Source organism: Coregonus lavaretus (genome assembly GCF_964263955.1).
Source record: "Coregonus lavaretus genome assembly, chromosome: 7".
NCBI classification, from domain to species: Eukaryota; Metazoa; Chordata; class Actinopteri; order Salmoniformes; family Salmonidae; genus Coregonus; species Coregonus lavaretus.
The window spans coordinates 63,238,193-63,251,327 of NC_139994.1; positions in this window are offsets into that span (position 1 = coordinate 63,238,193).

Sequence of the window (13,135 nt, forward strand, 5' to 3'; positions counted from 1 at the left end):
CCCCTTCATCTAAACTGATTGAAGTGGATTTAACAAGTGACATCAATAAGGGATCATAGCTTTCCCCTGGATTCACCTGGGGCCTCATTTCTAACCATTGCTTACATTTCACACTAAATATCTTCTTGGGCCAGACTGCACACTTATAAAAATATTGAGATTTATCAACTTTGCTCACGCCATACATAAACATGTTTCCGTTATAAATCAGACCCGTCCTGAAACTCTGCATGCGTGAGCGAGCATTAAAACTCCCGCCTGAAACTATGCACTCACCTTTTATATTGCCCTTATTTGCTATACACTTTGGAAGTGGAAGTATTCGAATTAGGCCGAGGCAGTTTTCTGAAGGAAATAGCAGTAAGCGAACTTGACCAAATGTCTTTTGTAGGTGATGCCAGAACTTTAAACTTGTGCAGTGACGTTTGCTGTAGGCCTAAGCTATCTGACAGACGGAAAACATTTTATGAAAGACAACAACTGCAAATTGCTGTGGACCTGTAAACAGACCGTTAGATTTGAATAGGGCCTAATGTTTTGCATTGACTTGTTCTCTAACCTACGCTGCTACGCTGGCCGAAATCTGATACATTGTCTACTTACAGTGATAGCCATACAGACTTCAAAGCAAAAATATCAACTCTCAGTTCACCTGTTAAATGCTACTGTAGGCTACGGAACACGTTTTCCTTTCTGATGCATAGAGCAAAATACTTTAAATAATAGCCTATCTAATAGGCCCAATTTAAATGAGAGATGCGCATGGTAATTTGTTGTAGGCTGTGGGTACTTCTGGAAGATGAACCCATCATGGCCAGAAAAGGTGAAGTGTATTCTTCAATGGTTATGAAAATATGGATTATGTGTATAAATTCAGTATTGTTTACTCGAGAAATGAGAAATTACAGTATTCAGACGTAACCTGCAACAGTCTGTTCCACTGTTAATAAACTGCGCTCCGGATGTGATGGCATAGAGCAACATTCTTGAAATGGCTTCTCTATTTACTACTGTGAGGTGGGTCCAATTAAACAAGAGCTGGGACGAATGGTGTCCTTGTTGTAGGCCCATGCTACCTCGTGAGTATGAAACCATCACACAAAAGGTGAGGAATTTATTATGCGATGATCGTGGAAATTATATAAAAAAATAATAGGAAATAAATGCCTATTTCTAATTGTTTTGAAATGCACTAATGGCAAATGATTGCATCTTGTTATTAACCGATTTATTGTTATGAATAAACCTGTCCATCATATCCCCCATTTGCACAAAATACTGATCTACTTACAGTGGGGGGAAAAAAGTATTTAGTCAGCCACCAATTGTGCAAGTTCTCCCACTTAAAAAGATGAGAGGCCTGTAATTTTCATCATAGGTACACGTCAACTATGACAGACAAATTGAGAGAAAAAAAGGGGAGCTTTATTATGAAAGTGAAATATTTGTTGTGTTTTTGGGACTGTTTGAAACCAGAAAGGCAGTGTTGTAGACAATTCTCCATGTGTTTCCCTTTTGTCACACTAGATGGCAGACTTAGACTATCATACGTGGTCATTTCCTTGTTGGGCTCCATGGTGTCTGTCTCTGTTGCTGTTATCTATCCTCTCCTGCCCTTTATCTGCACTGATTGGACAATACTTGATAGATTAAAAGGCTCATTATCAGGCTGGCCATCCCCTGGTCAGTTCCCCTGGTCAGTTCTCATTATCAGGCTGGCTTTCCCCTGGTCAGTTCTCATTATCAGGTCGGCTTTCCCCTGGTCATTTCCCCTGGTCAGTTCTCATTATCAGGTTGGCGTTCCCCTGGTCAGTTCTCATTATCAGGCTGGCTTTCCCCTGGTCAGTTCCCCTGGTCAGTTCTTATTATCAGGCTGGCTTTCCCCTGGTCAGTTCTCATTATCAGGTCGGCTTTCCCCTGGTCAGTTCTCATTATCAGGCTGGCTTTCCCCTGGTCAGTTCTCATTATCAGGTCGGCTTTCCCCTGGTCAGTTCTCATTATCAGGCTGGCGTTCCCCTGGTCAGTTCTCATTATCAGGTTGGCGTTCCCCTGGTCAGTTCTCATTATCAGGCTGGCTTTCCCCTGGTCAGTTCCCCTGGTCAGTTCTCATTATCAGGCTGGCGTTCCCCTGGTCAGTTCTCATTATCAGGTTGGCGTTCCCCTGGTCAGTTCTCATTATCAGGCTGGCTTTCCCCTGGTCAGTTCCCCTGGTCAGTTCTCATTATCAGGCTGGCTTTCCCCTGGTCAGTTCCCCTGGTCAGTTCTCATTATCAGGCTGGCTTTCCCCTGGTCAGTTCCCCTGGTCAGTTCTCATTATCAGGTTGGCGTTCCCCTGGTCAGTTCTCATTATCAGGCTGGCTTTCCCCTGGTCAGTTCCCCTGGTCAGTTCTCATTATCAGGTTGGCGTTCCCCTGGTCAGTTCTCATTATCAGGCTGGCTTTACCCTGGTCAGTTCCCCTGGTCAGTTCTCATTATCAGGCTGGCTTTCCCCTGGTCAGTTCTCATTATCAGGCTGGCGTTCCCCTGGTCAGTTCTCATTATCAGGTTGGCGTTCCCCTGGTCAGTTCTCATTATCAGGCTGGCTTTCCCCTGGTCAGTTCCCCTGGTCAGTTCTCATTATCAGGCTGGCTTTCCCCTGGTCAGTTCCCCTGGTCAGTTCTCATTATCAGGTTGGCGTTCCCCTGGTCAGTTCTCATTATCAGGCTGGCTTTCCCCTGGTCAGTTCCCCTGGTCAGTTCTCATTATCAGGTTGGCGTTCCCCTGGTCAGTTCTCATTATCAGGCTGGCTTTCCCCTGGTCAGTTCCCCTGGTCAGTTCTCATTATCAGGTTGGCGTTCCCCTGGTCAGTTCTCATTATCAGGCTGGCTTTCCCCTGGTCAGTTCCCCTGGTCAGTTCTCATTATCAGGCTGGCTTTCCCCTGGTCAGTTCTCATTATCAGGCTGGCTTTCCCCTGGTCAGTTCTCATTATCAGGCTGGCTTTCCCCTGGTCAGTTTCCCTGGTCAGTTCTCATTATCAGGCTGGCTTTCCCCTGGTCAGTTCTCATTATCAGGCTGGCTTTCCCCTGGTCAGTTTCCCTGGTCAGTTCTCAGTATCAGGTTGGCTTTCCCCTGGTCAGTTTCCCTGGTCACTTCTCAGTATCAGGCTGGCTTTCCCCTGGTCAGTTCCCCTGGTCAGTTCTCATTATAATAATAATAATAATATGCCATTTAGCAGACGCTTTTATCCAAAGCGACTTACAGTCATGTGTGCATACATTTTTGTGTATGGGTGGTCCCGGGGATCGAACCCACTACCTTGGCGTTACAAGCGCCGTGCTCTACCAGTTGAGCTACAGAGGACCATTATCAGGCTGGCTTTCCCCTGGTCATTTCCCCTGGTCAGTTCTCATTATCAGGCTGGCTTTCCCCTGGTCAGTTCCCCTGGTCAGTTCTCATTATCAGGCTGGCTTTCCCCTGGTCAGTTCTCATTATCAGGCTGGCTTTCCCCTGGTCATTTCCCCTGGTCAGTTCTCATTATCAGGCTGGCTTTCCCCTGGTCAGTTCCCCTGGTCAGTTCTCATTATCAGGCTGGCTTTCCCCTGGTCAGTTCTATCAGCTCATTGCAATGAAGGACAGGAGGCGATGGTGTGTGTGTGTGTGTGTCTATAAATATATAGACTTTTTTTTTTACATAAAAGAGAAATAGCCACTCTTGTTCAAATCTGTAAAACTCATCCTTACTTCCACCCCTTCTTGAGCCTATCACCTGATCTGTATGTTATTGGGTAGGTGAAAGCCAGGTTTCAAAACTATTGCTGTCACCTACCTAACCATGTCAACAAAATGATTATTTAGAGGGAGGTCAAGTTTGCATTACAGGTAGCAGTAGAGTCCAGTATTAGAAGGTCTCAACACTGGCACATTGTCCAGGCAGATTATGGAGCCAAACCAGCAGCATTTACTTGAAAATAGCATTTATTTATCATCAATGAAAACTTGTATATATTCAGCGATCACGTTTTAAGTTGCCAACTGTCAATATAAATAAATTGAGCACATCAACGTTAAATTATATAGAGGGAAACGAGGCTGTTTAATACGACAGGGGATTGTTAAATACTAAATGTTCCCAGTTCAATAAGCAATTCACTACCAGAGCTGTAGATGGCACAATTACACTAGTTCATAGAGAAATATTGGTATGTGACGTGTGAACAGAAATTTGGATTTTGTTTAGTAGTCTCTCCTTGCTTCCTTGTGTCCTCTCTCCTTGATTCCTTCAAAACGTTTTTGGAGGAGAAGGCGGGGTACCACAGATCTTCTCCTCCAATGAATGACGAGAAGGAAGCGAGTAGAAAGAAGAAAGGAAAGACTAGTTGAGAAAGAAGGTTTGTCAGTCTGTCCCTGACCGCTGATTACTGTAATGGGTAGTTCGAAGTCGCATGGCCCGAGACTCATACACTATCTGATATAAGTAGGATCCACCACACTACTTTCACCTATCCAGTCGGATTCAGGTCAGGTAACAAAGGAAAAGAGATGATTTTTAAGAGTATTGTGCCACCGAAACAATGTTTGATAGTGAACTGCCTGTAGTGAAACCGTTGTGGCTAAGTCCCTCATGATGAAACCGATACCGTCAGTCCCTTTATGCTGCCTTCGATGCCTTTAACCCTCCTGTTGTTTTCAGATCTGCAAGGTGGAAGCTCAACCCTACACTGCTGATACCTATCCAGACCCTTCAGATTGGCAAACATGGAAGGGTTAGGACCAAGGGGAAGGGGTAGGGAGCGAATTGGAACCGGCTGAGACTATGGGGTACAGGGAAAACGGGCCTTTATAGGACAAAATTTAATGATTTGTATGACGTCAACTCTCAACATTAGTGTAGTGGACTAGAAGATATATACTTTTGTGTATATATAGTGGATGTGGACACCCCTTCAAATTAGTGGATTCAGCTATTTCAGCCACACCCGTTGCTGACAGGTGTATAAAATCGAGCACACAGCAATGCAATCTCCATAGACAAACATTGGCAGTAGAATGGCCTTACTGAAGAGCTTAGTGACTTTAAACGTGGCAACGTCATAGGATGCCACCTTTCCTACAAGTCAGTTCGTCAAAATTCTTGCCTTGCTAGAGCTGCCCTGGTCAACTGTAAGTGCTGTTATTGTGAAGTGGAAACGTCTAGGAGCAACAACGGCTCAGCCGCGAAGTGTAAGGCCACACAAGCTCACAGAACGGGACCGCCGAGGGCTGAAGCGCATAGAGCGGTGGCCACACTCACTACCGAGTTTTAAACTGCCTCTGGAAGCAACGTTAGCACAAGAACTGTTCGTCGGGAGCTTCATGAAATGGGTTTCCATGGCCGAGCAGCCGCACACAAGCCTAAGATCACCGTGCGCAATGCCAAGCATCGGCTGGAGTGGTGTAAAGCTCGCGGCCATTGAACTCTGGAGCAGTGGAAACACATTCTCTGGAGTGATTGATCACGCTTCACCATCTGGCAGTCCAACGGACGAATCTGGGTTTGGTGGATGCCAGGAGAACGCTACCTGTCCCAAACGCACAGTGCCAACTGTAAAGTTTGGTGGCGGAGGAATAATGGTCTGGGGCTGTTTTTCATGGTTCGGGCGAGGCCCATTAGTTCCAGTGAAGGGAAATCTTAACGCTACAGCATATAATGACATTCTAGACGATTCTGTGCTTCCAACTTTGTGGCAACAGTTTGGGGAAGGCCCTTTCCTGTTTCAGCATGACAATGCCCGCAGCAACGTTCCAACATCTAGTGGAAAGCATTCCCAGAAGATTGGAGGCCGTTATAGCAGCAAACCGGGGACCAATTCCATATTAATGCCCGTGATTTTGGAATGAGATGTGCAACGATACTTTTGGTCATGTAGTGTATGAGATACACAGGGCTATCTATCTTCAGGTATCTCTACGTGATCTTCATGTATAGGAGGAGTAAGTCCAATCCTTTTGGTGACTGCAAACCATGTGAAGTCAGGGGTTTATGAATACCTGTTGATTTATATCCAGCCTAGCCCTAGGAGCCACTATGAGGCACCCTGCATATACATGAACCATAGGTAAAGGTCTGCACTGTTGTTGAACTTGGCCTGCACTCTCATATGCAAAGAGAGGAAGGGAAACATACACACACAATGGACTTTAAATCAGATAATTGACCATGGCTCCATAAATGACATAAATCAAGTAAAGTAGCCACCCATTTGATCAACTAAAACAGCTTTTGAATTCATTTCTAGTGTTTTTTTTTTTCCCTCTTCGCCGGGGAAAATAGAATTCATAGCATGCTCTCACCTTACATGTTTTTGCGCTTTGCTGTAATTTAGTCTGAAGCCGCTTTGTTCTGGTAAACTGTAAGGTTACGGGGCGCAATTACATGCAGATTCAGAAGCAAACAGCCCCCCCCCCCCAGGACCAAATGAAATGCAGAATAAGCGTTGAAGTGCCTCTTGGGTATTTGCATTTTTAAAATAAATAAAAATTGTAAATGCAGATCGCTATTCTCCACACCAACGTTTATCATTTTATCTCTCGTCATTCATTCCTGATTTTAAGGGGGAAATGTCCACTTAAAAATATATATATATATAAAGAGACTGAAGTGTTCATAGTGTCTATGAATGATTACATTAAAAAAATTTTTTTTTTAAACCTGTGTCATTTTACTGCATTAGGCTGTGAATTATTATCAGGGATGAGCTGATAAACTGCTCGGACTATCACTGCAGACATAGAAAGAGTGGATAGGTGTGAGCATTATGCTAATGCTTCCAACCCAAGGTGGAGTGTACACCATCATAGTTGCATCTGAAATGTCACTCTAGTATTGCCAATATAGTGCCATACTTTTTCAGAACACGGTGCCATTTGGGCCTCACACCCTATGCTAAAACCCATCCAGTTCTCTGATCTACAGTCTTACATGTCATGAGGGTAGGGGGGGGGGGGCGGACTAGGAAAAAAGTCTCCCTAGCCTTAATAGGAGACAGGTTTACAGAACCAAGTATTCCTAATTTTCGGGGAAGTACACCCTCTTTTAGTTTTTATTTTTTTTTACTCATGAATGGAAATAGACAGGTTCTAGTGAAGAGGTATGGATGGGAGGATGCCAGGTATGGTTGGACTGGACACTGTAGCAGGATGTTGTAAAAGTTGCCTCATCAAAGCATTTGAATGGCCCCCCCCCCCCCCCCCCAGAGCTAGCTAGAAAGGTAAATCAACTGTGACTGGTAAATGACTGTACTCTGTGGTCCAGACCAATTTGCATACATCAAAGCTGTGGTTATACCTCACATAAACATGTTTTACGTAAGCGGTGGTTGTGTCTCATGACGGTAGACACGTTTTGAATCCATTTCCCATGTAGGCTGTGTACATACAGTAGCAGTCAAAAGTTTGGACTACTCATTCAAGGGTTTTTCTTTATTTTTACTATTTTTTACATTGTAGAATACATCGAAACTATGAAATAACACATATGGTATGTTAAACAAATCAAAATATATTTTATATTTGATATTCTTCAAATGTCCACCCTTTGACTTGATGACAGCTTTGCACACTCTTGGCATTCTCTCAACCAGCTTCATGAGGTAGTCACCTGGAATGCATTTCAATTAACAGGTGTGCCTTGTTAAAAGTTAATTTGTGGAATTTATTTCCTTCTTAATACGATTCGGCCAATCAGTTGTGTTGTGACAAGTTAATGGGGTATACAGAAGATAGCCTTATTTGGTAAAATACCAAGCCCATATTATGGCAAGAACAGCTCAAATAAGCAAAGAGAAATGACAGTCCATCATTACTTTAAGACATGAAGGTCAGTCAATACAGAACATTTCAAGAACTTTGAAAGTTTCTTCAAGTGCAGTCGCAAAAACCCTTAAGCGCTATGATGAAACTGGCTCTCATGAGGACCGCCACAGGAATGGAAGACCCAGAGTTACCTCTGCTGCAGAGGATAAGTTTATTAGAGTTACCAGCCTCAGACATTGCAGCCCAAATAAATGCTTCGCAGAATTCAAGTAACAGACACATCTCAACATCAACTGTTCAGAGGGGACTGTGTGAATCAGGCCTTCATGGTCTAATTTCTGCAAAGAAACCACTACTAAAGGACACCAATAAGAAGAAGAGACCTGCTTGGGCCAAGAAACATGAGCATTGGACATTAGACCGGTGGAAATGTGTCCTTTTATCTAGAGTCCACATTGGAGATTTTTGGTTCCAACCGCCGTGGCTTTGTGAGACGTGGTGTGGGTGAACTGATTATCTCTGCATGTGTGGTTCCCACCGTAAAGCATGGAGGAGGAGGGTGTGATGGTGAGGGAGTGCTTTGCTGGTGACACTGTCTGTGATTTATTTAGAATTCAAGGCACACCTAACCAGCATGTCTACCACAGCATTTTGCAGTGATACGCCATCCCATCTGGTTTGGGCTTAGTGGGACTGTCATTTGTTTTTCAACAGGACAATGACCCAACACACCTCCATGCTGTGTAAGGGCTATTTTACCAAGAAGGAGAGTGATGGAGTGCTGCATCAGATGACCTGGCCTCCACAATCCCCTGACCTCAACCCAATTGAGATGGTTTGGGATGAGTCGGACGGCAGAGTGTTGTGGAAATTAATCACAATACTTTATTAAAAATCAAAGTTCTTCCAGAGTTTTTGTGGAATCAAGAATGACTATTACAATTTCAACAAAGCCAGGCTAATCTGCAGATTAGGCCCCCCTCTCTCTTTTTGCTCCCCATCTATATAATCCCATTCTCATCCCTTCTATCTCAAAACCCCTCCCTCTTCAGTTTCCCGCTCTTTATTGCTCCGCCCACATTTCCTTTGTCGGCTAAATTCGACTTTCATTCAGTTCAGAATCGATAGTAATACAAATCAATCAATCCCTTATCTTACAAAAACACTCATGTTTAGTTTAAACTCTGTTCAACCCCAGCTCTCAGAACCTTTGTTTGAGGAGAGATGCATTAGACCACAGTCTGGTTTCAGTCTCTGATAAGGTAGGACAGCCATGGATTTAAGTAAGACCGAGCAATTCGACCCTAGGTCAGATTCCCACTTCACCCACACACACACACACACACAGTGAAATGACCCAATTAAGTTATTTGCCTAGCAACAAAGAATTCTAACTCTATGTTTGTGATTAACCCAGTTATTTCGTCATTTTGATGTCTTCACTATTATTCTACAATGTAGAAAATAGTTAAAATAAAGAAAAACCCTTGAATGAGTAGGTGTGTCCAAACTTTTGACTGTATGTAGATACTGTATACAGTATATAGCGTCAAAATGCAACTTAACTCTTCACATTTCTCTACATTGCCTGGATACCATCATAAAGTCTAATTCACAAAACAAAGTGTGCTTTCTAACTAAGTAAGACATTTGATTGAAATGCAAATTCGTTAAATGGGGTCCTATATTTCTTCCAAAGTGTTTATACTTTGATGCCAGTGACTTTTCCCCTCAATATGTGACAGAGTCAAATGTCACATCAATCTCTCAGCTCAACACCCAAAATGGCGGCCTGCCCATTGGGATCCATCAATCAAAAAAAGTTCTGAAGTGAAAGAGAGAGAAAAAAAAAGTTTACCCAAGATGCTCCACAGGAAACAGGGACAGGATCTAGTCTACAGTGCAGGACCCTAGTCTACAGTGCAGGACTCTAGTCTACAGTGCAGGACTCTAGTCAAAAAAATACCTATTTCCAGCCATTTTGTATGCTGAGGTCCACTTTTGCTGATGTCGAATCTGTACAGATATAATCGGGTGTTTATATCTCCGACGCCTCCGAAGAAAGACACTGTATATTCAAATAAGGAGACGCTTCTATCTGAGTGCTCTGTTCTTTGTTTGTACATCAGCATAATCTTTCTTCCAGTCTACTCCTCTATGCAGTCTCTTCTTTTTTTTCTTACTTGGAATTAAATTGAACCAACAGCACATGCTGACAAGCAATAAATAACTTAGCACCTTTGAGTGACTAAATAAATTGATTTCCCCGAGCAATGATTCATTGTGCACATTTCATTTTCATCAAGTTAAGGCTGCAAATATTTTATCAAAGCAAAGGAGACATTTTTATTACCAGATATCCTTTAGCATTCGTTTGAATTAAATTGCCATTACATTTATGGAGTAAATTGCTGTTGAAATTCTTCATAATCATGATTACTGGTTTTTACAGGTTCCTGCTCTGAGAGCTATGTCATCGATTATAAATCAACATCGAATGTCTTGAAAAAGGAGAAGTAATATATTGGTTAATTTGGCTGACATTTGAATTACACAATTATGGGAATACATCTATCAAAATAGCATGGTTGCTACTTTTTGGTGAACCAGGAAAGGAGAAGAGTTGATTTAGGCCTACTTAGGATGGTTTGGAAACAGTGGGGGGGGGGTTGGAAGTGTGCAAAACTAACAACACATCTCAGATACACTTGCAGACACAAAGTTAGACAACTGACATTGGTAGTCTTTGCAGCAACATTGCCAGTTGCACATTAGACAATGCCGAAATCCTTAAAATGCCTCAATTTGGAAATTTGACATGCCACTCTAGCTTAACGCCAGCATTTTGAGAAATCTCCCCCCCATCCCCCATCCTTTGACATCTGACTTACATATTCCCTCTGTGCTCTGCCCGAGTTTTCCCCAACTAGAAGGCCTAGCATACAAATGCTGCATAATGCCATCAAACATCCATTGGTATTCCGGCGCGTCGGCTGACGAGCCAATAAAGGAAAATGTTCCTGACGGATACAGAGAGACATTATCCAGGATAGATGACCTCGCACAGTCAAACAGGATAATAGAATGAAGTATTGCAATATTACATCAAAGCCGACTCACTTACATGACAGCCAGTGCTACGAGATCAACAAGCTCAGTCCTGAGATGGTTGGTGGCTTGTCCTCTGAGAGGTCTCTGGCCATTTAGGTCTCTCTCTCTCTCTCTCTCTCTCTCCTTCTCTCTCTCTCGCTCTTGCACACACTTTAATGATGATGGCTAGCATTTGTAGCATATACACTGAGTGTTCAAAACATTAAGAACACCTTCCTAATATTGAGTGACGTTAAGGTGTTCCACAGAGATGTTGACTCCAATGCTTCCCACGGGTGTCAAGTTGGCTGGATGTCCTTTGGGTGGTAGACCGTTCTTGATACACACAGGAAACTGTTGAGCGTGAAAAACCCAGCAGAGTTGCAGTTCTTGACACAAACCGGTGCGCCTGGCACCTACTACCATACCCAGTTCAAAGGCACTTAAATCTTTTGTCTTGCCCATTCACCCTCTGAATGGCACACACACACAATCCATGTCTCAATTGTCTCAAGGCTTAAAAATCCTTATTTAACCTGTCTCCTCCCCTTCATCTACACTGATTGAAGTGGACATCAATAAGGGATCATCGCTTTCACTTTGATTCATCTGGTCAGTCTGTCATGAAAAGATCAGGTGTTCATAATGTTTTGTACCCTCAGTGTATCTCTCTCTCTATATATACACTACCGTTCAAAAGTTTGGGGTCAGTTAGAAATGTCCTTGTTTTTGAAAGAAAAACAATTTCTTTGTCCATTAAAATAACATCAAATTGATCAGAAATACAGTGTAGACATTGTTAATGTTGTAAATGGCTATTGTAGCTGGAAACACCTGATTTCTAATGGAATATCTACATAGGCTACAGAGGCCCATTATCAGCAACCATCAGTCCTGTGTTCCAATGGCACGTTGTGTTTGCTAATCCAAGTTTATCATTTTAAAAGGCTAATTGATCATTAGAAAACCCTTTTGCAATTCTGCTAGCACAGCTGAAAACTGTTGTGCTGATTAAAGAAGCAATAAAACTGGCCCTCTTGAGACTAGTTGAGTATCTGGAGCATCAGCAATTGTGGGTTCGATTACAGGCTCAAAAGGTCCAGAAACAAAGAACTTTCTTCTGAAACTCGTCAGTCTATTCTTGTTCTGAGAAATGAAGGCTATTCCATGCGAGAAATGGCCAAGAAACTGAAGATCTCGTACAACGCTGTGTACTACTCCCTTCACAGAACAGCGCAAACTGGCTCTAACCAGAATAGAAAGAGGAGTGGGAGGCCCCGGTGCACAACTGAGCAAGAGGACAAATACATTAGAGTGTCTAGTTTGAGAAACAGATGCCTCACAGGTCCAAAGAAAAAGCCATATCTCAGACTGCCCATCTTTAATCTTTTCTTTTTATTGGCCAGTCTGAGATATGGATTTTTCTTTGCAACTCTGCCTAGAAGGTCAGCATCCCGGAGTCACCTCTTCACTGTTGACGTTGAGACTGGTGTTTTGCGGGTACTATTTAATGAAGCTGTCAGTTGAGGCGTCTTTTTCCACATTATGTTACGTTACAGCCTTTTTCTAAAATGTATTAAATAAAAAAATGTCCTCAATCTACACACAATACCCCATAATGACAAATCGAAAAGTTTTTTAAAAGATATTTTAGAAAATGTATTATAAATTATAAACAGAAATACCTTATTTACATAAGTATTCAGACCCTTTGCTATGAGACTCTAAATTGAGCTCAGGTGCATCCTGTTTCCATTGATCATCCTTGAGATGTTTCTACACCTTGATTGGAGTCCACCTGTGGTAAATTCAATTGATTGGACATGATTTGGAAAGGCACACACCTGTCTATATAAGGTCCCACAGTTGACAGTGCATGGCAGAGCAAAAACCAAGACATGAGGTTGAAGGAATTGTCCGTAAAGCTCAGAGACGGGATTGTGTTGAGGCACAGATCTGGGGAAAGGTACCAAACAATTTCTGCAGCATTGAAGGTCCCCAAGAACACAGTGGCCTCCATCATTCATAAATGGAAGAAGATTGGAACCACCAAGACTCTTCCTAGAGCTGGCCGCCCAGCCAAACTGAGCAATCGGGGGAGAAGGACCTTGGTCAGGAAGGTGACCACGAACCCGATGGTCACTCTGACAGAGCTCTAGCGTTCCTCTGTGGAGATGGGAGAAACTTCCAGAAGGACAACCATCTCCGAAGCACTACACCAATCAGGCCTTTATCTCCCTCACTAACTTTAAGCATCAGTTGTCAGAGCACCTT